Raw genomic sequence first — 13,113 nt, 5'->3', positions numbered from 1 at the left:
CCTCAAGTCCATTCTCTAGTAGGTCTGTGTCTTTATTCCCGTCTTGCCCCTAGGTTCTTCATGACCTTTTTTTTTTTTTTTTCTTAGATTCCTTATATATGTGTTAGCATACAGTATTTCTTTTTCTCTTTCTGACTTACTTCACTCTGTACGACAGACTCTAGGTCCATCCACCTCACTACAGATAACTCAGTTTCGTTTCTTTTTATGGCTGAGTAATATTCCATTGTATATATGTGCCACATCTTCTTTATCCATTCATCTGTCGATGGACACTTAGGTTGCTTCCATGTCCTGGCTATTGTAAATAGAGCTGCAAAGAACATTTTGGTACATGTCTCTTTTTGAATTATGGTTTCCTTAGGGTATATGCCCAGTAGTGGGATTGCAGGGTCGTATGTTAGTTCTATTTTTAGTTTTTTCAGGAACCTCCATACTGTTCTCCATAGTGGCTGTATCAGTTTACATTCCCACCAACAGTGCAAGAGGGTTCCCTTTTCTCCACACCCTCTCCAGCATTTATTGTTTCTAGATTTTTTGATGATGGCCATTCTGACCGGTGTGAGATGATACCTCATTGTAGTTCTGATTTGCATTTCTCTAATGATTAATGATGTTGAGCATTCTTTCATTTGTTTGTTGGCAATCTGTATATCTTCCTTGGAGAAATGTCTGTTTAGGTCTTCTGCCCATTTTTGGATTGGGTTGTTTGTTTTTTTTTGATATTGAGCGGCATGAGCTGCTTGTAAATTTTGGAATTAATCCTTTGTCTGTTACTTCATTTGCAAATATTTTCTCCCAATCTGAGAGTTGTCTTTTGGTCTTGTTTATGGTTTCCTTTGCTGTGCAAAAGCTTTTAAGTTTCATTACATCCCATTTGTTTATTTTTGTTTTTATTTCCATTTCTCTAGGAAGTAGGTCAAAAAGGATCTTGCTGTAATTTATGTCATAGTGTTCTGCCTATGTTTTCCTCAAAGAGTTTTATAGTGTCTGGCCTTACATTTAGGTCTTTAATCCATTTTGTGTTTATTTTTGTGTATGGTGTTAGGGAGTGTTCTAATTTCATTCTTTTACATGTACCTGTCCAGTTTTCCCAGCACCACTTATTGAAGAGGCTGTCTTTTCTCCACTGTATATTCTTGCCTCCTTTATCAAAGATAAGGTGACCATATAGCATGGGTTTATCTCTGGGCTTTCTATCCTATTCCATTGATCCATATTTCTGTTTTTGTGCCAGTACCATACTGTCTGGGTGCCATTTTAAATAGAAAGGAACAACTGTAAATAATGGAACTATTTAAATTTCCTCCCACTATACATATACTTAACAACAAGGCAACTGACTGTGAATGTGGAAATATTGATTACTCCCCCCTTTTTTTAATAGATCTTTATTGGAGTATAATTTCTTCACAATACCATGTTAGTTTCTGTTGCACAATAAAGCGAATCAGCCATATGCATACACATGTCCCCATATCCCCTCCCTCTTAAGCCTCCCTCCCATCCTCCCTATCCCGCCCCTCTAGGTCATTGCAAATCACCGAGCCAGTCTCCCTGTGCTATGCTGCTGCTTCCCACCAGCTAACTGTTTTACATCCGGTAGTGTATATATGCCAGTGCTACTCTCACTTCACCGCAGCTTCGCCCTCCCACCCCATGTCATCAAGTCCATTCTCTATGTCTACTCTTTACTCTTGCCCTGCAACTAGGTTCATCAGTACCTTTTTTTTTTTTTTTAGATTCCATATATGGGCTTTAGCATATGGTATTTGTTTTTCTCTTTCTGACTTGCTTCACTCCCTTTTAATGGCTCCTTTGAATCCTTCATCTGACAGCATTGCACATACTATATTTTATAAAGGAAACTACACATCTATCTGTCTTTTCCTACAAGACCATCAACAACTTGAGTTTAGGAACCAAGTCTTACCCATCTTTATATCTTCAGAGCCTAACAACTATCACAATATTTAAAGTCTCCTCACTTAAGGACTCGACTTTTCTCTTTAACACATCCTTTCGCATGTGGCCATTACAACTAATAACCACAAAAACCAACCATCAAGTGATGCCTGATAGGATCTCTGTTGAGCACTTCACATACATGAGTCTCATTCTAATCTCACAACAGCACTATAAAGTAAGTACTTTTAGTGTTGAGGCAACAAGAACTGAGAGATGTTAAGCAATCTGTCCAATATCACACAGCTAGTAAGTATCAGAGCAAGATGGGACTGCAACAATCATCCTCTCAATGACATCATGCTCCTAAGTGCTAAAGATGTGATCATAAGGTATGGTTTGTTATGGAAAGAGGAGATGGAAAAGAGCTCTGGAGAAGAAGAGGAAGGGAGATAAGCAGGAAGAAAAGAGGAGGGAAGGGGTAAGGATGGAAAGAGAGAGAGGAAGAGAGAGAGGTGCAGAGGTTCATAAAAAAAGATACAAAAATTGAAAACAAAGGAAAAGCAAAAATAATAGTTCTTCAATGATTGGCTTTCAAAGAATAGTTTTTAAAAAAATAATTTAAAAAATACACTTTGTCCTTTCACAGCAGTTATGGTCAAATAATGTAATCAATGTCCTTCACAGCTCTTCTACATGGTCATCAGACTTTTTAAGTGGGCTTTTTAATTGTTAAATGGGAAGATCTACAAATGAGGTATTAGCATTTGGGACTGTCTTTTAGTTAATTTTTCCACTTGCAGCTTATGCATCATTTGTCAAGGGCAGGGGAGTCTCAAAAGTGAGAGTGCAAGGTAAATGCCTAGGGAAAACTAACCACCACACATTTCAGGGCCTCTTGCCTTCTGAGATGGCCCACACTCTGTCTGTGGAGTGTGTTTTCCCCCAAGGCCCTTCTCACGTTTTGAGACAGACCTCATTGTGTCTACGGAATGTGTATCTCTCTAAATAAACCTACAAGAAAGGAAGGAAGGAAGGAAGGAAGGAAGAAAGAAAGAAAAGGAAAGGAAAGAAAAGAAAAGAAGAAAAAAGATAAATGCCTAGGGTTCTGATTAAAAATACAGACCCTTGACCCACATCCCATAAGACCATAATCAGGAGATCTGTAGTGGGACTAGGGATCTGCATTTTTCAACAATTATTCTAGTTCATCTGATGTAGGTCATGTTCTGTTCACACCTTTGATATCTTATTTTAGGAGGAAGTGGCTAGTTATTCCCATTTCTTTTATTTATTTCTTCATATTGAGATATAATTGATACATAACATTGTGTAAGTGTAAGCTATACAGTGTGTTGGTTTGATACATTTACATATAGAAATTTCTAACTCAATGCTTTTCTCTCTCAATGGGACCATGGAAGACAAATTAGAAAACAAAAGACTTGGCAGGAAGGATGGCAAGAGGAAATGGGCCAAAGAAGAGAAGGACATGCTACAAGGGGACTCAACTCACTCCTCAACCAAGAGATGACTGTTCCTTTTCCTTAACCATGTTTCTGCCACATCTCTAGTACTCGGGGTTGCAAACCACAAATATAACTACATGTTTAGAATAGCAGGTAGTAGAAGACTATAAAGAAAAATATTTTTCCTTTTTTGAATGGAGGTAGATATTTGCTTTTAAAGAGAATATTCAATGACACTTCACAATGTAGAAAAATTAAAATGTAGCCCTTCCTCATCTCATAAGGCTGGTTCTTTCTTATGGGATCAATGCTCTTTTATATGTTTTCCCCCAAATATTAGAAAACACAAAACCAAGCATAAGCTAATCTAGAAAACAAAAAGTGTGCCAGGAAGGGGAAGCATGCAGATGGTAAACATCATTCATTCATTCAACAAATATTTGGGTGCCTACTATATACCAGGAACTGCCCATCAAGAAGCAGTTTGGCCAGCACATCTATGTTACTTGACTTGGATCACACAGCTTGTGAGTGTGGAAGCTGGAATTATATTTGTTCTGAGGAACTGCCTGCCCTGGGAACCACCCCTTTAAGGACCATTATGACAGTTTGCACAAAAAAGCATCCCAGGGACTCCTACTTGTTCCAAAAAATGGCCCAACACAAAAAGCCCTTGCCTCTAACTCAGAACAATCCTTCCTCTATTGAAATATTCTAACTTGCTCGTTTATACCTTTGCAGCCCAAGACTACCAAATGTATCTAAAGACCAAAGATCATTTCCAGAAATCTCACCTTAATAGAACGCTTGCAGATCACTGATTTTCTCAGGAATTCCTCTTTTTAATCTATAGCACTTACACTCGCTCTTCTAACACCTTGGAAGTCTTGCCAAAACACAGCAAATAGGTTCACTTGCTGCAAGTTTATGAATACATGGCCTTTGTTAATTGTGTAACAAAAAAAAAAAAAAGAAAAAAAAAGCAGTTTGGCTTGGCTTGGATAGGGAGCCAAACACAAAAATGCAGATTTGAAATATGGAAGTGAGTCAAACGCTAATAGCCTAATTTTAGAGGCAAGAGTAAATGGAAGACAAAGAGATATACTCCACCAATGACTAGTAACTCAGTCACCCAGGTTATTACACACACATAAAGTCAAATCATAGGTGGAGGAATGGCCTTTTGAGGCTTAATCTTCATCTGAATCTTTGAACAAGACAAAGGACAGGTTTTCTTGGGTCAAACAAGATAAAGTAGAAAGTAAAGTTCCTTGGGAGGAACCAGATAGAGACAGGATGCAGCAAATTGAAGTGGTATAAGTCAACCAGTGACATTACCATCTCCTTAGCCATTCTGGACTCTCAGTGGGTCATATGCTTTTCCAAATTCTAACTGACAAAATAATAAATAAATTACCATGCAGCAAGATGCCAACCCTATGTTTATATGTCAAAACATCAACAGACTTCTTTTAAAAATTGGAATCCAGTTCCAAGCTCTCATTTTAGATTCTTATTTTTACTTTTAAAAAAAGTCATACTCTAAAATTTTTCTCAAGACTGGTGGTTTTTCTAGTTTCTCCTCTTGCTGCATTAATAAGAGACACCAAATGGTGCTAAACAGTGGAAAACCACTGACAGCTGTAAACTGTGATACTGCAATCTGCATCATTGCTAATCTTTGCAAGTTAAGAAACAGCTGTAGCAGTGGTAGACACCGCAGGATGAAAAGAAGTTTTAAGAAGCTATTTTAAAATTGGATTAAGATAATCACATATCTCTGCTCAGTTTTTTTTAACATAATCTATAATCTTCATTTGCATGGTAGTGCGTGGAAGCTTTGAAAGGGGAAAGCAGTCCATTTTGACAGCAAAACTTAGCCCAATGCTTTAGAGAAGTTCCTAGAAATGCATTGAGGGAAAAAAAAAAAGTCAAACACAGGAAAAGAAATTTTTTTTTCTCACCTTTGTACTTATTTCATGCCTTTGTGAATTAATGCCTATAGGGTAACAGGGTGTTGAGTCACTGATTCAGCTTCACCTTGATTAGCTCCAGTGAAAACAGGTGGTAAGGTAAAGATATAATGTGTGGGTAAATATTACATCTTATCCTTTTATCTAAATCTTGACAAACAAAAATGTTGGGGGTGTGTGATACAGATCTGATGCGTGTAGACATGACACTACAGGCACCACAAATAGCTTCAGAGTTCCTGGGTTATAAAACTTCTTATAAATTTTAGTAGTTGAAGGAGCACCAGCCTAAAGTCATAACAGGTCCATCTGTCATTTTGGCTTTGTCTGAGTAATAAATGATTCATCACAGGAGCTGGTGGCGGCTTCTAAACTCCATGTTTGGTTTTAAATATGCTCCATTTGCTTTCTCATATCCATTTTGCTCAGTAGCAACTTAAACCCTTTGCTTCAGATAAAGATGACCCATAACCTGTTACAATGCATGTGATATACAGCAAAAAAAAAAAACCAAAACAAACAAACAAAAAAAACCCAAAGGAAAAGTCCTCCCAAATCCACAGTCAAAATATCCTATTCTGAATAGCTATGGTCCACTGATGATAAGCATAAAGCAGTGTTTTCCAAAACAGAGTCCACTAGAGTATCTTCACAGAATCATCTGGAGTGTTAAAAATGCAGACACCTTGCATTTTCAGTCTTCCGTGAGGGCTTGGAAATCTGCATTTTTAACAACTTGACCAGACGATATTTATGCACACAAGTTTGAAAAATGGGATTTAAGGGCTTCCCTGGTGGCGCAGTGGTTGAGAATCCACCTGCCGATGCAGGGGACACGGGTTCGTGCCCCGGTCCGGGAAGATCCCACATGCCGCGGAGCAGCTGGGCCCGTGAGCCATGGCTGCTGAGCCTGCGCGTCCGGAGCCTGTGCTCCGCAAAGGGAGAGACCACGACAGTGAGAGGCCCGGCTACCACAAAAAAAAAAAAAAGAAAAAAAAAAAGAAAAATGGGATTTAAAGTATATTATGACAATCAAATACAGAACCATGGTATAATAACACCCACAGAAAAGTAGAAATATTTCAGCATTGAGAAGTCAACAGCCTTCGTCTTGGATATTCTGCCCATAAACTATATTAAGCACAATCCAGTAATTCACGTCTGTTCCTCTTAAGCCATTAAATACATTTTCAAGTGACCACATGAAAACAAATCCAAGAATAAAGTATATGTGGGTGCGTGAGTTAGCAACCTAAGGTGATGGACTGATATTCAAGTGTTCTGCTTCATTATCACCAAAGTAAGAATGCCATAGTAAGACCAAAAATTAAATGATAATTTGTGGAAAGAATGCCTCTGAATACTATTTTCCAGTGTGGTCACTCCTTTAAATGTTTATGATTTAGTGATAATGATAATTACACAGTGAACTTAAAGCTTTTAAACATAAAGACTGGGGCTTCCCTGGTGGCGCAGTGGTTGAGAATCCGCCTGCCAATGCAGGGGACACGGGTTCATGCCTCGGTCCGGGAAGATTCCACGTGCCGCGGAGCGGCTGGGCCCGTGAGCCGTGGCCGCTGAGCCTGAGCGTCCGGAGCCTGTGCTCCGCAATGGGAGAGGCCACAACAGTGAGAGACCCGCGTACCAGAAAAAAAAAATAAATAAATAAATAAAGGCTGAAAAACGTAAATGTTTTATGTTTGCCAACTTTTTCACTATTCCTGCCCTATGCCAGCAGAGTTGCTGGTATAAACCCTAGGAAAGTGACGGTTAGCCTCACTATAAACGTATGAATTTCAATAACAGTTTAGTTCTTTTCTTAATATAACATTTTTATTGAAGGATAAGATACATGCAGAAAAATTAGATGATTGTAACCATACAGTTTGTTGAATTTTTATAAAATGAACTCACCCAGGATACCACCACCCAGATCAAGATATAGAACATTGCCAGCACTCCAGAAGCCTTCCTCACCTCCCTCCAGAAGGGTGACCACTACCCTACCTTCTACCACCAAATAATATTTTTACCTGTTTTTTATCTTTATATAAATAGAATCAAGAATAGTATATACTCTTGGGTCTGGCTTATTCTGCTTACCATTAAGTTTGTAAGATTCATCCATGTTGGCATATGCAGAATAACACATTCATTAATTATTAATGTAAACTGTTTCACTATATGAGCATTCCATAAAATATTTATCCATTCCACTGTTAGTGGACATATGGATTGTTTCTAGTTTGGGCTATTACTAATGGTGCTGCTATGAACATTCTTGTACATGGCATTTGGTGCACACATTTTTATGTTTCTGTTGTGAAATTCCTAAGAATGGAATTACTTGGACATGGAATTATTAGGCCATTGTACACCCTGATGTTAATATTTACATGGCAGCAATGATTCTTAATTTTAATAGTTTTGTAATTTAAACATCTGGTGGATATGTAACGGTATCTCAGTATGGATTTAATTCACACAGCTTGGATGACTATATGAGGTTGCATATTTCTTTATGTGTTTTTATTGGAAAGTCTCTTGAGTGAAAGGCATACTCAAGTCTTTTGTCCATTTTTTTTTCTATTAGATTGCCTGGTTTTTTATTGATTTATACAGTGCTTTACATATTCTGGATATGAGTCCTTTGACAGACACATATATTATAAATATATTTTCCCAATCTGAGGTTTATCTTTTCACCACTTTAATGATATTTTTGATAAAAAGAAATGCCTAATTTTAATATAGTCCAATGTATCCACATGTTTCCTTATGATTCATGCTTTTTCCTTTTGTTTAAGAAAACTTTAGCTATTCTGATGTCATAAAACTGTCTGCACTGACTTCTCCAAAAAAATCTCCTTTGCTTTACTGTTTACCTTTATATCTAAAATGCAGTTAGAATTAATTTCTGTGTAAAGTGTGAGATAGGTGTGAAGATTCTTTATATAAATATATATAAGTACATATATATATGTACTTATATATATATAAAACCAATAAACTCGGCATCATTTATTGGAAATGCTGTCTTTAACCCTAATACTACAATATAAACACTTTATTAATCAAGTAGTCATATATGTCTGTTTCTGGACTTCCAGACTTTCTGGTTTATTCATTTAAGCTTGCACCAATTCCACACTGTCTTAATTATCATAGTTTTATAATAAATCTTGACATCAGGTAGTATAAGTCCTCTAACTTTTTTCAACTTCTTCAGAATAATTTTGACAGTTATTTTATTTCAGCACTTCAAAAATGTCATTCTGTTATCTTATGGCTTCTATCTGTTCTGGTGAGGAACTTACTTTCAGTCTTTTGCTTTGTTGAATATATTGTTTTTCCTCTGGATGCTTTTAGGATTTTTTTTCTTTGTCTTTAGTTTTCAGCAGTTTTACTGCAATATGCACAATATTAGTATTTTTTGTATTTATCCTTAAGTTAATAACACAGCATTTTTATCAGTTACAGAAAATTCTCAGCCATTATCTCTTCAAATATTACTTCTGCCCCAATCTCCTTCTCTTCCCAGTGCTTTATTTAAATTTTGCCCAGATATTCCTTATGCTTTAATTCTATAGTTTATTTCATTTTTTGTTCTCTGTATTTGAGCCTGGATACTTTCTACTGACCTATTCAGTTTATTAATTCCCTCTCTTCAGCTGTCTCCAAACTATGGCAAACCCATCTACTGAGTTTCAATGTTCACTTATTGTGTTTTTAATTCCAAATTTTCCATTTGCTTCTTTTCTATATAACTGGTCCCCTGGTAAAATTCTCCACCTTGCCATCTATTTTCTTGAACATATTAATCTTAGTTATTTTAAAGTCCATATCCAATACTTGGGGATCTATTTATTTTTCTTGATCTAACTTTTTGGTCTACCTGGCAATTCTTGACTGAATGCCAGAACTTTTTATGAAAAATTGTTCCAGATCTAGACCTACCTCCTCAGAGGACCCATCTTATTCTCCAGCAGGCAGTGTGAATGGGATGGATCTACCCAGTTTAATCAAAAATTGAATTGACTTAAATCTTTGTAAAATTTAGTCTACTTCTTATTCACTCCCACCCAAAGCTTTTCAACTGAGAGCCTGGGGTGTTTTCTAAGCCCTTTTTATTTGGCAGTTCTGATACCCAAGTTCATCCCCTCTTAGCACTGTGAGACTGCCAATAACTCTTCTTTGCTTTTCTCGCATTTTACGTTTGCTTCTTAGTCTGTTGCCCTGCATAGGTTATGAATTTGGCTCCTGCACATGGTGAAGGCGCTGACTTGCAAGCTTCTCTAGGCTTCCCTTCTCTCAGGGTTCTTGTCCCTCAAATTCTAACTGACTTGGCTCTGAAATCCAGTTTTTATGTCCCCAAGTCCTTTGAGGTTGCCAAAGCTCTAGTAGATTCCCTGACTCTTCACTGCTTGGCCACGTCTCACATCTCCATCACCCCCAAACCCACCTAGATTCCACAGTGCATTGAGAGGAAGTGGCTTGCAGAACACTGGGCCTACTTCAGTGACTTCTCTCCTCTCTGAGATCCTGGTCCCTCAAATCCCAGTTGACTCAGCAGGTTTTCAATCCTTCAGACATTTTTTTTTTTTTTTTGCGGTACGTGGGCCTCTCACTGTTGTGGCCTCTCCCGTTGCAGAGTACAGGCTCTGGACGCACAGGCTCAGTGGCCATGGCTCACGGGCCCAGCTGCTCCGCGGCATGTGGGATCTTCCCGGACCGGGGCACGAACCCGTGTCCCCTGCATCGGCAGGCGGACTCTCAACCACTGCGCCACCAGGGAAGCCCCAGACATTTTTAAAACTTAATTTAATCTGTGTTTTCTAAATTGATCTTAGGAGAAAGGAATGCTCCGCTATTAGTTACTTTAGCATAGTCCAATGACCATTTAACTGTTAACTTGACCAAACATATACTAACCCCTATTCTTTTTTATTTCCATCCTCCACATGGCTGTTCAAACTTTTACTGCTTTTCTCAAGTCACTACTCACTATTCCTCATCTAAGAAAACAACTCAGGTTCACACTTCACTAGGAAAACAAAAGGAGAGGATTAAATGTTCTCTTCCAGTTTCTCTTCCCTATACTTCACAATTTAAAAAATATATTTATAATTGAAAATTGTATTTATTCATACGTAAGTTCTTTTCTGATGTCTTAGAAGAAAAAGTTTCCATACACTCTTCTCTCAATTTCAGACTATTCCACCTCCTCTCAGAGATTTCTCATTTATTTATCCCCAACCCCAAATTTAATCTGTAAATATTTACTTGGGCCTGGCTACTTCCTCTCAACCAATAAATATAAACAAACATTGATTATCCTAAAAAATAAATACAACTTTAATTAATCCTGCCAATTCCTCAAGATCTTTCCTCTCTTCCATTAAAGCTTTTGGAAAAATACAGTTTATATTTACTGCTTCTAAATCCCATCACTTATAAATTCCTAACCTACTATGCTCTGCCTTATTCTATTACCATAATCAGTCTATTCTCTCTATTGTAACTTTTTTGGGTAGCTTTATTGAGATGTAACTGACATATCACATTGTATAAGTGTGAGGCATACAACATGATTATTTGATACACTTACATACTGCCAAATGATTACCACAGTAGAGTTAGTTAACACCTCCATCACCTCACATAATTGCCATTTCTTTTTTGTGGTGAGAACTTTTAAGACCTATTCTCTTGGGACTTCCCTGGTGGTGCAGTGGTTAAGAGTCCACCTGCCAATGCAGGGGATATGGGTTCGAGCCCTAGTCTGGGAAGATCTCACATGCAGCGGAGCAACTGGGCCTATGCGCCACAACTGCTGAGCCTGTGCTCTAGAGCCCACGAGCCACAACTACTGAGCCTGAGTGCCACAACTACTGAAGCCCAGGAGCCTAGAGCCTGTGCTCCACAACAAAGAGAGGCTAACACAATGAGAAGCCTGAGTACCACGACGAGGAGCGGCCCCTGCTCGCCGAAGCTGGAGAAGGCCGGTGTGCAGCAACAATGACCCAATACAGCCAAAAAATAAACTAAAAAAAAAAAGACCTACTCTCTTAGCAATTTCAGGAATATAATACAGTATTATTAACTATAGTCACCATGCTGTACATTACATCCCCAGAACTTACTCTTCTTATAACTGGAAGTGTGTACCTTTTGATGGACATCTCCCTATATCTACCCCCTCCCCTCACCAGGTCCTGGCAATCACCATGCCCCTATCATAACTTCAATATAAAATTCAATGAGTTTTTTCTCAATTTTCATCAGATTTGGCATATATGCAATGCCCTTTGTGCAATTATCTCCTTCTTTTGTGCCCAAGGTATCATTTTTTTTCTGATTCCCTAACTACCTCTCTAAATGTTTCCTCATTGTATCTTAATTTTTTTCCCCCAAACTTGCCACTAAATTGTAGACTTTCTCTTCATAGCTGTTACAAGTCTCCCCTAGAATGTTTCAGAAGGAAATGAACATTTTAAAAAATTTAGTGCTCATGTAGTCAAAACCCATTTGAAAAGGAATTATCACAGTTATTTATATGGTCTTTTTTTTTTTTTTGGCCACGCCACGCAGCATGTGGGATCTTAGTTCTCCGACCAGCTATCAAACCCATGTCCCCTGAAGTGGACACTCAGAGTCCTAACCACTGGCCCACCAGGGAAGTCCTATATAGTCTTAAGAATATTCGATGTGCACCCTTCAAGTCACATGGCACACATCAATCCTATAGTATAATTATTCTCGGATCCTTTAAAGCTGATCATATTCAGGTTTAAATGGTAGCCATCATGCATTCCTTTATTTCCTCAAGGCTTCAAGGAGGAAGTGGTACAAACATGACAAATATAAGATTCTTGATTACATGTCCATATATAATCTATTGCTAAGTAATCCATTTTGAATTTTTCCCTAAATGCAAGAGAAAAGAAAAACAAGGCAAAACAAAACCAAAAAAAACTAAAATAAAAACATGTTCTTCTTCCTAACTTTCTTATTTCATTTCATGGTACCATATTTCTTGCTGCCTGAGCCAGAAACACGAGAGTCATTCTCTTTTCCTCATAGTTCCTGTATCCTATCTGTCTCCAGCTTTTACCTATTTCACCTCTAACATGCTGGCCCCTCAATTCCACTCAAAATATCACTTACCCAGTTCAACTGGACTATTCACATAATTTCGTAGTTGCTTATTCTCCTACATGCAAGCCACTCTACATAATGCTGCTATAGTCGTCTTTGTGAAACACTTTTGACTCTTGCTGCCTACAAAGGCAGGCCTAATCTCTGTGATAAAAGGCCTACAAGTCCCCCTCACCCACCAGACCCTGGATTTCCTTCCAGTCAGTGACCCTCCTCCACCAGGCACTGAAACATCGCTCTCACAAGTCAACATTCAGGCCATGGAGCATCTCTGAAATCCACACATTTCAAACATTCCACACAGTCATACTGGTGGCAGAAGTATCTGTTCTGTCCAAGAGAACATTGCTTCTCTTTTACTTATGTGTATCATTATGTTTTCATTTGACGTTTTAGCTGATAACTAAACACTAGTAATTCATAACTAAATGTTATTCAAGTTGTTGTCCTTGTCCTAAGACTATCCAAGATAAGGGTCCAAAGACTACACTTAAAGGATGGATGGAATGAGATGTTCTCTCTATGCTTCCCTTATCTAGTTCATAAGTCAACTAGTTGTTCTATTTTCCTATCGGGTTAAATTGGCCACTGCCAATCATGTCTCCTAG

At 38.1% G+C, this 13,113-nt stretch overlaps 1 protein-coding gene across 3 annotated transcripts in view; it reads right to left on the bottom strand.

Moving 5' to 3' along the window:
* Positions 1-13,113, bottom strand: part of PLA2G4A (phospholipase A2 group IVA) — a 214,896-nt gene that overhangs the window by 89,144 nt on the left and 112,639 nt on the right. The gene's annotated exons all lie outside the window — the stretch shown is intronic.

The sequence above is a fragment of the Kogia breviceps genome, chromosome 1, assembly GCF_026419965.1.
Source record: "Kogia breviceps isolate mKogBre1 chromosome 1, mKogBre1 haplotype 1, whole genome shotgun sequence".
Taxonomy (NCBI): Eukaryota; Metazoa; Chordata; class Mammalia; order Artiodactyla; family Physeteridae; genus Kogia; species Kogia breviceps.
The sequence above is the reverse complement of the archived record's forward strand: the minus strand, read 5'-3'. Positions and strand labels throughout refer to the sequence as shown.